At 53.2% G+C, this 15,665-nt stretch overlaps 1 long non-coding RNA gene across 1 annotated transcript; it reads right to left on the bottom strand.

Annotated features, from left to right (window-relative positions):
* Positions 1-10,057: 10,057 nt before the first annotated feature.
* On the bottom strand, positions 10,058-11,335 carry LOC123522501. The gene is made up of 2 exons (XR_006680758.1): positions 10,814-11,335; positions 10,058-10,616 (listed from the first exon to the last, which is right to left on the bottom strand). It is a non-coding gene; the product is annotated as an uncharacterized LOC123522501 (long non-coding RNA).
* Positions 11,336-15,665: the final 4,330 nt, after the last annotated feature.

Here is a 15,665-nt window from a genome sequence, read left to right as displayed (position 1 = left end):
CTGTGATCTTTATATATTATTGCCCTACAATCGCACCTACAAACCCCACCCCGTGATATTGTTAGAGGCTGGCTTACTCTAACAATGGGGTTGTTGACATGTTAGTTATGTCTTTCAATACATGGCATGTTAGCAGGATCCTCACCTGCTGCCGTGTGCAAAATGTGTCAGAGTTCTAGAATGTCCGTGTGTCCTTCAGCAGCTTCTACAGCTGTTGATTTATTTATTGCCTCTCGGCCACAAATTTAACCTTTATCACCCGCTTTCCAAAAATGGATCTGGATCATGTAAACCCCTTTCCTTTGCCAGAGGCATGACGCTAAACTTCATCGGTAGAGAGACAAGCACAGCTGCTTCCCGTTACTAGGCTTGGGCCCTGCACCTGACGCTCCCACTGGCCTCTCCAGGAAGTTTTATAATGGAGTTGCTCTGGTGAGAGACTTCCTGAACAGTTTTTCTGGGCACACCAGAGGGCAAACTTCTAGCAAATTCTGCCAGTATGGCACAGCAGCAGGCAGTTGCCCGGCTCTCCTGCAAACCTGGACCAGCCCAGGTCTCAATTCCTGAAGTGGGGGATTCTTGGCTGAGGGCTCTATGTCAGCCCCAGGGGTGACTATGCATCTTAAAGCAGCAATTTCCATTTTCTTTTGAATTTCTCATTACTTCTAATGAGCCCATACCTCTTTATTCCAGGAGCCTTCTTTTAATTAGTAATCATTTATGTTCAAATACAAATCGGTATGTGCAAGTGATTGTGTGGGTTCTCCCTTCTGACTGGACCCTGACTGATACAGGCCATATTTCTTAAAGAGCTTAGGACTCCACAAAAGATAAAAATGTTTGGGTACTGAGCACCCAAGAAGATAAATACCTCACACACACACACACATGGGTTCTGACTTAAAAGCGTAGAATATCAGAAAGCTGTTTTCTGGGTCCCATTGATCATGCAAAACATTGGACTATGTCCATTGGAACCAGCTATGGATAGCATTGAAAAGAATGGGAATTCCAGAACTTCGTTGTGCTCAAGGGGAGCCTGTGCACCGACCGAGAGGCAGTTATTCAAACAGAACAAGGGTATGTTGTGTGGTTTGAAGTTAGGAAAGGTGTGCGTCCTTTCGCCATCCTGACTCAGCCTGTATCCTGAGCAAATAGTTCGAGAAGCTGGACTACCTGGAGAACTCGGCATCAGGACCAGAGGAGCAACATGTGATGTGCAGGCGCTACCACCTTGTTCCCTGAGGAGGACGCTTCCGAAGCACTTGCGGAAGAAGATCAATGAATCCAGCCGCGGAACTGCCAGGAGAACACACGGCTCTGTCTTGGAAGAAGTCCGCGAGAATGCTCTTGAGAAGCAAGGATGGAGAACTTTGAACATGTTATCAGGAAAGATATGCGGAGTGTGCATAGGAATTTGTTCATAGTTTTTTTTTTAAACTATAGTCTGGCCCTCCAACGGGTCTGAGGGTCAGTGAACTGGCCCCCTGTTTAAAAAGTTTGAGGACCCCTGGTTTAAAGTCACCCCCTGGTGTTCAAAGTGTACCCTTGACTCACTTTCAAATGTATGGGCTCAGCCTTTTCACTTTCAATTGCTGATGGAACAAGGACCCTGCCCCCCCACCGTGTGGACCCCAGGAAAGCATTGAGTTGACTCAGACAATTGATGAATTATCAACTGAAGAACAATAGTCGCCTCCTACCCCCATGCCATCCCGGTTGGTATCTCAGTTCTCTCTTCTCTGGCAGATCTGCATGAGCCACTGTGCCACAGGAGACCGGGCCTGAGAAGGTTTTCCGTGGCTGATCTCTCGGAAGTAGACTGCCACGCCTTCTTCCCAGGTGCCTCTGGGTTGCAGCCGTTCACACCACCCAGCGACTCGGAAGGCACGCTCACTGCCCACACAGAAGCCCTCCTGCCCTGGTGCCTTCAGTATCCCCCGGCTGGTGACTTGCAATCAGCCATGGTTCGTGTTGACACCACAGGAATAGGCCAACGCTACACGCAGGATTTTTGTTCCCACTCTGATGGCAGAGTGGGTGACACCGGGCAGGCAGTTCAAGCCCACCAGCTGTTCTGAGGAGAAAAATAAGGCCTTTTGCTCTGGTCAAGATTTAATGAGTCAACTAACTCCACAGGGAAGCAGCACACCAGCGTGGACATAACAAGATTCAAATGTGACAAAAGGAAAACTATCAGAGGGAAAACTGTGAACCCCCCAATTGGTGGAAGGTTATAGAGGACAGTGGGAGCCGCAAACCCATCTGTAGAGTATCTAGTAAGAGTAAGCCACTGGCAGATCCCCCTCGAGCCACAGGCAAAGGTCTGGAATGGCCTTACCATCCAACATAGATCACTGTCATCCTGATTAGGCTGGATCACACTTGATACTTGACCATTGACCTCCCTGGTCTAGACCCAACCTGAATTTGTTCTAGCTGCAAGGATCTCTTGCTTGTTCCAGGACAAAAATGGTTTCCCCCTGAAAGAGCCACTGGGTGTGCACTTGCCACGACAAAAGGCTATCTTCGTGCCGGGCAATGGGCCAGGTGACAGAGACAACGACCGGCCAGACTGCTCTGCACACAGAGGGAAGCAGCCATCAGCAGACCAGGGCAACCTGCCCTTCACCCAGACTGTCGCCAGGTGAGTTCTTCAGCTTACCCTCGGTGCCACTGCTACGGTTCTTGCCCACGTCAATGCAGGTAACTACGAGTCCGTGTAATACGTGAAGCCTTCCACGCCTGTCAAGAACTACAGTCTCAAGTTCACAATGGCAGTTCTACCTGTCCCACAGGGTTACAGGGTCAGTCGTTTTTGTCATTGCTGTTGTTAAAATACAAGGCAGGCGCCACTGGTACTTTGCTTGGGTCCCTCACTCACACTAGCCAGCCCGGTGACACCAGTACAATTTGCATCCGCTGTACTGAGTGAAGACATCCAAGGCTCAGAGTATAACTATGGTGCCCCGGCTCACACGGCCCACACACCTAGCTGCAAAGCTCTGCCTATCTCAATCGCCAAGTCCCCGCTCTTCCCTCAACGCTGACTGAAGCGAGAAAGCAGGGGTGGAGAGGGGGCAGGTGGCCAGAGCTGCCCCAGGATCCTGCGTGTCCCCATCTCCATCTGGCCGTCTTGCTGGGTGGCTGCTCCCCAGACAGACGCAGCAGCGCCAGGTCCACCCCCCATCAGCTGGGAGCATGTGTCCTTTCCAAAGCTGGCTGGTGAGCACGCCTGAGTCACAGGTCTACACTTGGAGCCAGAGGTGCGAGGTGACTCAACAGCTGGGGGACAAAGAAACAAACCCCCAAAGTAAAGCAAAGCAGAGCAACACCCCAGAAGCAGGAGGAACGGGGTGTGAGTGATGTCCCCCTGCTGAGATGGGAATCCAGACCGGAGGTTTGCCCATCCATTCCCTTGCTACCCTGCTCAGGTGGACTGACAGCTCAGCACAGCAGGCTCAGTGGACACTAACTAGCGCCTACTGGTGTCTTTCCGCCTGCAGGGACACCGGGCAGGAAGCCTTCTCCACCTCCCTGTGCACCACAGCCCCATCCTGGCTCTGTCAGAAGAGGACCAGTTTGAGGAAGATTGAGGCTGGCCTGGCAGCCCTGGCTCCTTTCCACCCCTCCAGGAACCAAGGAGCCGGGCATGCCCAGCAGAGAGCTGTCTCAGGCTGTCACCAGAAAGTGGACCCTGTTGAGGAGGGCATGCTCTGAGCCCACAGGAGCCATCAATACCCAGATCCTTCTGAAAATGCCCGACTCCTAGCCTATCCTGCCCATCCATGACTCTGCCTCCCAAGAACACAAGGGCCAGAAAGCTCTGGATCACAGGCAGGGGCTGTCCCAACCTGCCATTTAAGCAGCTTTGGGCTGGTCGAGTAAACAAGTATTTTGTGGGGGGGACACCATTCAAGACATAACAAGACCCTTTTGTGCTGTGACAATATGAAAGGGGACCGAGGACAACTGAGATCGCCTCCCTGCCTGCTCCCCTGTCTCTGAAAGTCCGGGACTCCCCCTCTGCAGTCGGAAGAGTGCCATGGGGTGGGGCTGCACCAGCATGCTCCCAGCCCTGGCATTCTGGGAAGGCCTTTTCAGGGCACAAATGTCTGCTCTGCTGCACAGAGCAGTTCCCCTGGGGCCTCACCCTGTGGGGTACAGGAAGTTCAAGGTCCGGATCGTCTCTGGTTCCAGAGTTACCATTTGGGTCACTAGCTCCCACTACCCTGAGTCCCCAGCCCAATCCTTGTCAGGGTTCTGCCATGCTGGAATGCTTAGCTCAACGTGAGTGCCCGGCCTGCTGTGTCCTGCCCAGCTCCATTGCCAGCTCATGCGTCAGGGCCTGATCGAATACGTTGCACCTGCTTGGCCCCAAACCCAGCCTGATGCAACACCCAGACACCATGGCTGCAGCATTACCTAACGTCCTGGAGGCGGTGAGGTGTCACGGCTATTTATAGACCTGTTAGCTCCCTGTACGCAAGTACCTTTTTTACAATGTGTAATGCTTTTTTTTTTTAAAGCATTTTATTGGGGGCAAGCAACAAATTCTTGAGTGATTTTCTACATAAAGCCTTACACACTTGATTCCTAGGTCTCTGAGTTGCTCCCTGGGAATTGCCAAGTTAGGGGTTACAAGAATAGAGTTGGCTCCCTGTATCAAAACAGGTCTCCAGCCCGCCCTGGGCTTTTGTTTTGTTTTAAAGCAAGTTTCAATATAGCACCTCCAGTATTATTACTTTTACGAAGAAAAATCCCCTGCCCCACAAAACGGCTTTATAAATACAAGGGGGTTAAACATTTTGCAGGATAATCCTATTATGTTTCCACTCTATTTCTCAAGTAACTTTCTGAAGCCCCCCTGTTATATTCATGCCCATTATTATGTGTGCATATAGAATTGACTCTGGAAGGCGGGTTAGGCCTATTGGTCAGTCTCAAAGGGTTCACAGTTGGGTGAGAGGGGCTAGGGGTGTCAGGAGTGCGCCAGGAGACCCGGAGCAGCTGGCCCAGGGAAGGTGCAGCTTTGGGATGGCCTCCTGGTTAGCCCATAAAACCAGTTACCAGTTAGTCTGATGGAGTCAGTTCTGACTCCTGCTGACCCGTGTCGCAGTAGAATTTTTCGGAGTACATAGCTGATTTTTTTTGGAGTAAGATCACCACGCCTTTCTTCTGAGGCACCAGCGGATGGACCCGAGCTTCCAACCTTTAGGTCAGCCGCCTAGTTGGCCATTGATACCAACACAGGAACTCCAGCCCAAGAAACCAAACAGCCACGGCCATTCCGACCCGTGGCAACCGTATAAAGAGTTTCCGAGGCTGTCCATCGTCCCCGGAGCAGACAGCCTCATTCCTGACGAGCCATGCTGCTGGCAGGTGTGAACCACCAACCCCGAGGTGAGCAAGCAGCCCAAGGGCGACCCAGGGCCAAAGGGAGGGAGCTGGGCCACGTGCTTCCCAGAGGAACACACAGCGGGAGTGATGGCAGTGGGTGCCAGGTGGCCACAGCCCAAGTCCAGGCCCGCCCCGGGAGGCGGGAACACGCGCCAGCAAGGGCAGCAGGTGGGCGGGCGCGAGGTGCCAGGTGACGCAGCGCCGGGCAGGACGTCCTGATGACGCACTGCGGCGGAGGCCGCGGCCACCCGGAAGGGGAGGAGCCTCCCGGGGCGCGGCCCGCCCACCTCCGCCGGAAGTGAGGGTCCGCTCAGGCCCTGCCGCCGCCTCTACAGGCCCGCGCCTCTGAGCGCTCCCCTTACTGCCCAAGTTGGCCCGAAAGGGGGTTCGCGGATTCTCGAAGCCTGGGGCGCCCCCACACCTGCGGTTCCTTGGCCCCTCCGGGCTCCCGCTCCTCGGGAGCCCCCCACCCCGACCCCCGGGGCACCGAACGGAACCGACTGGATCTCAGATGCAGACCCCCGCCCCAGAAGCCCCTGGGTGCTTGTGTGCTGGGTCACGTGAGGGTTGGGTGTGGCAGGTCTAGGCGGCTCTTGGTTTGGCGACTCGCTGTGAAATGAGTCTTCTGCGCACCCCAAGATCCCAGCCCTGGGTTTGCAGCGGGGGAGGGGCGCCCAAGGAACAGAAAGCCCAGGGAAGCGGCTCTGGGACACCCGTTGTCCGCACTGGACAAAATGTCCTGTCGACGAGCCTAGCCTAGGAGTCAGGATGAATCGGGGGTTCCTCTGGAGAGAGGAGCGTGTCCCAGGCCCAGGACTTGGTGCCCGGGAGGGGAGAGAGAGAGAGATGTGGGCCCCTGGGAGAGGGAACTCTACTTCCAACCCCAGCCCCCTCTCCGGGTGAGCTCTCCACCCCTTACCAGACCTTACTGATCCTACTGGTTCCTCCAAGCTGCTGCAGGCTTGTCCTGGGAGGGCCATGGCTTTCCCTCGGCCCCCAGGACAGGTGCGCTTGGGGCCCGCAGCTCTCCCAGGCGACCAACCTCCACCATGACCTGCGAGCAGCCCTGGGCTCACTTTTAGCCAAATATAGATCTGGTTGGTTCAAGAAATTCCGCGTCTATTTCTGCAAGCTCTTGACAGAAGGTAGCAGCAGGATTGAAAGTTCCCAAAAGGGCTCAAACATTCAGTGAAAAGCAAACAAGTTCTATTGAGGAAGCGATTAATTGGCTTGTTACAACACAGAACGCCCATGAGTCTAGGGGGCAGGTCCACAGAAAGGGGAGGCATCCTGCCACCCCTCAAGGGATCAGGGTCCACCTATCTAAACGACCTTGCCTGTCCAGACGGTTCTGTTTGTCCAGACAGGCTGGATGAGAACATTCTTAAGTTTAAAAGGGGATTTTACTGCAAGGTGTCATAGTTGTTAACATTTGGGTTTTTCGGCAAACCAAGTCTTAGACCAAATCTCAAACTGCCACGTGTCCAGCGTTGATTAATAGCAGGCTCACTCTCCCTGTTCCTCCCATTGTATCCCTTCCCCACCCCTCACAGTGCCCCTCTCCTGCCCCACCCTCTCATTCACTATTCATGTGCTGTTCCTTTGCATCCAGCCTGACCTCTCCAGCACATAACTCCAGTACCAGCTGTCTGGGATGCCCTGCTTGACCCTCTAAGGAAGGTCGATCAGAGCTCCGCCTACCTCTCCTCTTCCCTTCTGACCACCTACAGGCTAGAAATCATTGTATGAATGAAGCCCACGGAAACAAGCTTTGCATTGAGTAGGTCCTCATGTTTGTGCCTGTCACAATGAGTGAATGCCCATGTGTATAGGGGGCAGGGTCTCAAAAAACCTAGTCTGGCCTTTCCAGTGTGGGGGTAGGCATTCTTGCTGCAAGGGTCTTGAGAGTGAGGGTCAGCAGGGGCCTTGGAACTTTTGGGTAGGTCACTTGGCCTGGAGGCAACCAGATGTCTGGCTGTTGGGAGTGGTGTGGTGCTGGGCCAGAGTTGGTGGATGGGATTTGTGCCCTGAGGGTTCTGCCCAACCTCCAGCCTTCAGGTGGGGAGGAGATGGAGCTGCTATGGAAACTGGTATAGCCCTACTTACTCCCCCCTCTCCCCAGGCCACTGGGTGCAGTAGTGAAGAGGATGCTGGGACTACAAAGGTGTTCCCCATGGGAGGGGGCCGGAAGGGCCTCTCCTCCCTGAAGTCCAGGTAGCCCAAGGATCCCCACTACTGCATTTCCTCCTGGCCACCTCCTGATGCCCATGTCCAGCAGTCTGACCTGGAGGGAGGCACGGGGTGGGTGCTTTTTCATTTTGCCCATAAGGAAGAAACATTTCAATTCCTCAAGCAAAGCAAACAGCTGACTGGCACTCCGTGGGCAAATTTCTCACACGGGGATTCCTCTCAATGTGTGACAGCTGGCATCCAGCAGTCCTAAGGCATGTCAATGGGCAGAGAGAGGCCGGCTGTCAAGGAAGGTACTTTCTGGGGCCCTGGTTCAAAACACCAAACTCACTGCCGTCAATCCCAACTCATAGTGATGGTTCAGGGCCCAGTGGACCGATCCCGGTGGGCCTCCAAGACTAACCTTTTAAGAGAGAAGAAAGCCTAATCCTCCCCACCCCAACCCCACACACCCAATGTGTAACCCACTATCTAGACCAGGGACAGGCTCTAGAAACAGAGAGATGGATGGGCTGAGTGTCCCCGTGTGTGGGTTTAATAGCTTGTGATTTGATTTTTAAACTGGATCATTTTGATGCCATCTATGATGTAGTCTAGCATTTTTAAAATAAGGGGGACAGACTCAGGGCAGATCAAGCTTCTAAATCTAAATTAGCTGTTTACAGGAACAGCAGAGGGGACAGATTAGCCTGTTACACCAGACTGCAGGGATGTATCAGCAAAATCTAGATCGTGGAAAATTTACAGGCAAACCAGTCAGTCAGCAAATAAAGTGTAGGGGGAGATAGGGAAGGGAAGTGTGGGTTTTTTAGAATCGTAAGGGACATAATTAACCAGAGGAAAAGTGTGAACTCTGTTTAGATCTGGATTTGAACAAACCCACTATGTATAATTTATACATATCTTTTAAAAATACTTGTATTGGGGGCTCTTACATCTCTTATCACAATCCATACATTCCTTCAATGTGTCAAGCACATTTGCACATATGCTGCCATCAATATCTTTTAAAAATACTTGTATTGGGGGCTCTTACATCTCTTATCACAATCCATACATTCCTTCAATGTGTCAAGCACATTTGCACATATGCCGCCATCATCATTTTCTATTTCTTTTGCCATCATCATTTTCAAAGCATTCTCTTCTCACATATTTTTTAATAAGAAACAAGATGAAGAAAAAAAAAGAAACGGTTTTTTTCAGATGTGAAAATAAATGCTAATGTGGATTTTAAACCTTTTTTTTAATGGATGAAGTGATAAGGTGCTTGGGATTTGCTTTAAAATAAATACAGAATATGAGAACGTTCATGATTTTTTATTTTAAAAACAGGTGCCTGGGTAAATAATCACTGATGTTGTTTAATTAAATTGTCCTGATTCCTTTTATATTGTTTGGAATTTTTCCATAATAAAACTTAAAAACAAAACAAAAGTGGGTGTATTTAAGCCAACTTCTTCCAAATATGGGCATGAAAGTAAAATAACTGTCATTCACCATGACTTAAGAAAAAAGGACATTCTGATCTCAACAGCAGTGGGAGGGCTCAATCTCTGAAGAAAGGACATTTTAAAAATAGAATGTATGTTCTGAACAGGTTAAAAAACAATAGGCCTAGTGTTCTCTACCACCGGCCTGGAACTGGTCTGAGCATCTCAGTTGTACATGCTCCACCTTAACCTTTGTTTTGTTGACGGCTGAGATGGACCCTAATCGGCAGGCCCTTCCTTCCTTTGTGGCTGTGTTGTTCCGCTCTGCCTCAGGGAATCTTAGCGTTCCCTGGCAGCTTCTCAGTGCCCCAAACTCACTGGATTTGACCCAAGAGTCCCTCAGACAGAGAAAGATGAGGCTTCCTCTTCCCCTAAAGGGCTAAACAGCCTCTGAAACTCAGAGGGGCAGTTCTGGTTTATCCTAGGGACAGCCCCTCAACGGCAGAGATAGAAGGCCCTCAGAGATCGCTTCACCTCTTAGTTTTTACAGACGGAAAAACTGCCACCAAGGGAGGAAAGAAAGGTGACTGACTGGACACAGACCCCACAGGAGAAATCGGGAATGTCTCGATTCCTAATCCAGGGTTCCTTGCACCCACTGTTTTACCTGCCCGATGTCTCCATCTTTAGTTTACCCTGTGCCTGGTGTCCTAGTGGGTTGGTTACATGATTGACAGCCTCGGAAACCCACAGAGGCCCTTCTACTCTGTCCTGTAGGGTCGCTATGAGTTGGGATGTTTGATGGCACTGCGTCTGAGGTTGCTGTTGTTGTGTTAGTGGAGAAGGACCTCAGAGTTGGCAGTGAAAAAGAGGAAGGCACTCATCAAGGAGAAGGGGGGCACAGTGGCTGCAACATTGGGCTCAAGCACAGGAACAGCTGTGAGGATGACCTTGCCCCTTGCTGGCTGTGTGACCTTGAGCACACCCAGGGCTCTGGGCCTCAGTTTCGTCATCTGTAAAATGGGGTGGTTGTGAAGCCTGAGCTGACACGTGTAAAAATGCTCAGAGTAGGGCAGCTGCAGGGATGACAAGTGCCACAGATTGATGGTGGCCAGCAGGCTGACCTTTCATGCCAGGTCACGGGATACCAGAGCTGCAATGGGCCCCTTACAGTCATGCAGGAGGAATCCTTCGACGGCAAGAGAGAAATGGGAGGGCGCATGGACTGCCAACGGTCCCAGAAGACAAGTCGTGACTGAACAGGAATCACACCCCAAAGGACTCTGGACTTCACTGAATAAGCAGGAGACGCCCCTATCCCCACCCTGCCTCTGAGAGTCGGTCTGCCATCAACTGGGTGTCCAAGCTGATTAATTAAAGACAAGTCCACAGAGCTGGCCGGTTTACAACAGGCATTTGCAAACTTGGCCCAGTCAACCGCTCCCAACAAACCCCAGAGGGTAGGCAGGTAGTTCTGGAATGAACACTCTGTGTCACAGAGGAAACGCCGGCCCCCAGAGGTGAGATGGCAACCAAGGTCATAGAGGGTTGTTAGTCGTTCGCACTGAGTAGATTCTGACTCATGGTGACACCCTAGAGAGAGGATCAGAATCCTGTTTTAGGGTATAAAAGAGACACCGGCCCCCCCGCCCCCCACCAGTCTCCAAGGTTATTTAAAGGAGACCATTTAAATGGGTCCACGACAAGCAAAGCCATGTCATCCACATGAGGGAGACCATGAGCCCCGGTCACCGTGGCGTCCATGGGCTCACAGTCTGGCAGCTACTTACCCCTAGGTGTGACACGCAAATTCATGAGGGGTGCCAAGTCAGGACCCACCGTCGCAGATGGGACTGAGGGAGCAGCAACAGAACCGTGACTGGGACAGACATCGTGTTAGAAGAATCAGGACTGGCCCAGGTCCTTCCAGCTGAGGCAGTCGGGGCATGAGCGGGAGCGCCTGACTCGGGACTAGGGGACCCCCAGTATGCAGATTCCCATCAAGGACACAAGCCCCTGAGAGAGCCTGCCCTTCCCTGCCTGGCTGGCGAGGGGTGAGGGGCATCCACTTTGCCCTGCTCTGCCCTGGTTACTGGTCAGCAGGCATTCAATGGAGGCTTTAATCCACTGGGAGGCTGCCTGTGGATTGGGGGTCTCTGGGGTCACCCTAAGCCTTTTGCAAACCTGGTGTTGAGAGTTCAGGCTCTAACCCAGTCCAGAGAAGTGAGTTCACCTGCAGAGGGAGAGGGGCTGACACCTCCTTTCTGCCTTTGGAAAAGTACTTCCCTACCAAAGGGGTCCATCCCTAACTCCGGAGGTCGGAAAGGCAGGCAGTTGCTATGGCAACATCTCGGGCAGCCTATTTTCCTCCTCCTCAGGTTCAAAACAACAGCTTCCAGCAGGCTCGGCAGGGCGGGGAGGAGGAAAGTCTAACGCCAACCCCGCCGTGACTGCACTCAGCCAATCTCCTGCCAGCCTTCAGTGGCCAGAGGAAGGTGGTGGCCAATGAGGAGGGCCAGCGTCCATCCGTGTCCTTCTGGGAGCTCAGTGGGAATAACCAGAAGGCAGGCGCAGCACGTGACTGTTTCCATGGCGACCTCCCTCTCAGCCCTGCCGGGCCCTGCTTGTGAGCCCTGGAAAATTCCACCCAGCTGCTGGGCTGATTTTTTAAAAAACCTTCTCTTTCTTCCTGTGTTGAGGCGGGTGGGGGTGGGGGTGTCAAGTTCTGGCCTGCGCTTAGGCCTGAGCGCTTCCGGAGACTTGGGGTTGGGGTGCAGCCCAGTTCCATCCTGGCTGACCCGCAAGGGTCCAAATCCGGGGAGGGAGCCTTTGGGCGCAGCCAGTTCAATAGGGGTTCACAGCTGTCCACTGTGAGGGGTCACGCACGTGGAGGGCTGGGCGAAGGACAGTGACAACCACCCTTTCTTTAGTGGACATCCACTTTGAGCCAAGCAGTGACTCAGCTTCCTGGTACATCTGCCGCCCCTGAGGGGGGCGATTGGGGTGCAGCCCGGGGAGTCCTTGAGGCCTGAACAGACCAGAGAGGTTAGGTACCTTGCCAGGGTCACAGCACAGTCTCAGCATGGAGGAGACCCCAGGGGGTGGGTGAGCCCCAAAGCTGGGGGCCAGGGGGCGTGGACAGAGAGCCCTGGTGTTCAGCAGAGCTGAAGCAAGGCTTCAGAAGGACAGGGAGCAAAAGGTAACACTTGGGATGAGTGGATGTTTTTTCAAGGAGGGAAAAGGGGCTCCAGGATCCCGAGCAGAGGGCTGGGGCACCACATGGGGCGGCTGAGACCAGGGCCCTGGGCCTTATCAGTCTTTGGAGCTGGCCTGGTCAGAAGTTTAACTGGGGTTGGGGGAGAGGGGGAGGTCCAACCAGCCTTCCTCCAGCCTGGGGACCTGGGTGGGGTTGGCCTCTCAGCTGACCCGGTCCTCCCGGGCCTGGTGGTTCCCTATGGATGCTCCAGGGGCCTGAGGAACCCCGCCCTGGCTGAGGTGGGGCTGGAAGAAGACATGACACTGTTTTCTTGCTAATCGTTTTATTAGGGGCTCGTACACCTCGTATCACAATCCATACATACATCAAGTGTGTAAAGCACATTTGTACATTCATTGTCCTCGTGACACTGTTTTCAAAGTGGTTATGTGATGGCGACAGTAAAAGTCACACGTCATAGTCCAAGGTAGCAGAGGAGTTGCTGTGGGGTGACTATGATTATAATATGCCCCAGGGAGTCTGCCCAGTGGACTGGCCATTTAGGGGTGGTGGGGCGCCTCAGGTGAGCCCCTGAAGGCAGGCTCCCACCCACCAGCAGCGAGAAGTGGCAAGTCTTTGAGAGAGAGCTGGGGGAATGACCATGTCACCAGAGTGCAGGGGCAGAAGGTGACCAGCAAGCAGTGAGCGGGGTTAGCCAGACTGGCCTTTAACCCAGCTCAGAAGTCCTGGAATCCCAGCCCGGAGGAAGCCTCTGAGCAGGACTTGAAGGCCCTCCCACCCTGCAGCCCAGGAGGCGCGACAGAGGGCCCACAGCAGGGCCCAGACTGGGGAAGGGCTGTGACCAGGTGGGATTCAGCTGGTTCACACAGGTCCGGCACGACCGATACCAAATGTTTCTGTTGAATTCGGCAAATGATTGTTAAAATTGATTGGTCTGAGCTGAAGCAGGTTAGGGCCCCGCTTCCCTGAATGTCCCTGAAGGTCAGCAGCTGCCCCCCTGAAATGAGACAGATGAACAATCCCTGTAATGTCTGACTCCCTGAGAACCGGTCAGCCTGCCTGCCAGAGCTGATCAACTGCATCCTGGGCCATAAACCTTGCTGCTGCAGCATGGACACCCTCTCCCGGCTTTCCTGTAAAAACCCCAGACCCTGGGCTACTTGCTAGACCACGGGGCTTCGCCCAGGAGCTCCCCCTAATAAAGCTATTTCTGTTTCTGCTCTCCCTCTGTAAGCAGCAGACTCCATGACAGGCTGAGCCTTTTAGAACAGGCCTGTTTCATTTTTTCCTCTTTCCTCCAGCTTTAAGTTTCCTTTCTCTAACAGCCTTGAGTTTCACTCCCCTAACAAAGCCGCCCTCTCCCCCAAAATGACACTGACCACACCTGCCAAGGCCCAGTGATCACAATGGTGCTGACCACACCTGCCAAGGCCCAGTGATCACAATGGTGCTGACCACACTTGGAAAAGTTCTGAGTGAACACAATTGGAACATTCCGAGAGGAGAGTGGAGCCAGTCAACCAACAAGACCTGCACAACCGATTGTCTCCAGATGAAGTCATTGAACTATGGGAGGGTGAGGGGAAATAGTCTCACCCAGGGGGGATAGCTTCACCCAGTTTATGTAACCTATAGAGAGTATAAAAGCTTGGCTTATGCCCCAGGCCGGGGTCCTTGTCTTTGGTGACCACTGCGTTGGTGCCTTAGCACTTGGGCCCTAGCTCGAGCTAGTCAATAAACTCCTTTGTGGTTTGCAGCCTCGGTGACTCTGCCTCTCTGTTCCTGGGGCCACGGGAAAGCCGGCAGTAACACCTTTGTCCGTCTCCCTGTACCTCAGTCTACCTCTCAAAAATGGCACTTGTAATCAGGGCTCTCTCTGAGGTGGAAATCATGAATTTGGATCCTTTCCTCTCTTACCATTCATCTACGCCACGGTTTCTATTCTAAGCCCTGTCTTGCACATCATCTAGTTTTGTGCACTTCTTTTATTCTGAGTTAAGTGTTCATATTCACTGGATGAAATAATAAGCTAGCTTTCGGTCATAGGCCTGCGAACCAGTTGTGGAAATTACTGACTCACCACTGGCTGTGACCATGGCGCTGAGGAAGCAGCAAGGACACCGAGGGTAGGGAAGGTGGCCCACTGCGACCTGGGCTTTCTCTAGCCGTCCTTGGGCCTCTGCTGCAGTCTAAGCACAACAGTCATGGAAATTTCCATCCGCCAACTCTCAGTTCTCAGCTCGCCCTGCAGGGTAGAAAGATCTTTTGATTATATCGGTGGAAGACAAGAGGCCTAGGGCAGCCTCGGTGGCGTCCGGCCGGTAGTCCCAGAAAGGTCGTCCCAGACAGAGAGGGAGGAAGGGGCATGTCAGAACCTCGGGAGTCCCTGAGCTGAGCTGTGCCTCCAGCCCTCCTGCCCCGAGCCCGGGGAAGGCACCTCCACGCAGCAGGTGGGCTCCAGAGGGAGGAGGAAGCTCATTCCTGCCCTGCTCCAGCTACCCGAGCTGCCGGGCAGGGTGTGCCCTGGTGGAAACTGGGTACTAGGCTGGCATGGTAAGGAGTTAGACCCTGACCTCGCCCCTCTCCTGCCTCTGGAGGACCCCCTAGCAGTCTTGAGTGTGGGGCCGTTTCCTTTGTGCTGGGGGAGAAAAGCGCTCCAAATTCAAATATCATGCCCAAAGACCCATTTATGAAGTCTCTCCCCCCCACCCCCATTGATTAAGTCTCCGGCAGGCCAAAGACAAAACACGGGCCGGCAGCAGGAGGTCATGACGGTGTCCAAGGAGTCACAGAAAATCGGCCACTTCAATAGCACACGGAGAACAGACTCATTAACTCACCATGGGGGCACATGGACTCAACCTGGTTGTAAGCAAGCCTAGAGGATTGGGAAAGAGACCAGGGTCAGGAAGGGGTACAGCACTGTAGGTTAGAAGAGTTTTAAAGATTGATCCAGGGCCCTCTGACAGAGGCAGTCAGGGTATGACTCCTGAGCATGTGACCTTGTGTGATTCTAAGTGGCATTAATTCATTTTCAACTGATGGGGACCCCCTGGGCACAACACACCTCCGCCAGCTTCATCCTTGTTACGTGCCAGCCCGTTGTAGCAGCCATTGTGCCGATTGGGTCTTCCCGATCCTAGCTCTCCAATTTCCATCCAGGGCGCACCCAGGCATGTCCCTGAGGGTGAGGCTGCCCTGGGCTGGCTGTGACTGGTAGTAATCCACTTTTCAAACACACCTGGCCTGAGACCCAAGCTTCTCATGTTGTTGGCGAGTGGTCAGAAGGAGTTCGATGGAGGCTGAGTGTATGTGCGGACTCAAAAACTGGATTTGGGGCTCTCACCGTAAACCCCAGGCTTCTGCAAACCCAGCGCTCAGAATCGCGCTCTCCTGAGGCTCCCTTCCGATGTAAGGGGCCTTGC

The sequence above is a fragment of the Echinops telfairi genome, unplaced genomic scaffold (genome assembly GCF_000313985.2).
Source record: "Echinops telfairi isolate 266 unplaced genomic scaffold, ASM31398v2 ScPeMD7_7417;HRSCAF=8455, whole genome shotgun sequence".
NCBI lineage: Eukaryota > Metazoa > Chordata > Mammalia > Afrosoricida > Tenrecidae > Echinops > Echinops telfairi.
The sequence above is the reverse complement of the archived record's forward strand: the minus strand, read 5'-3'. Positions and strand labels throughout refer to the sequence as shown.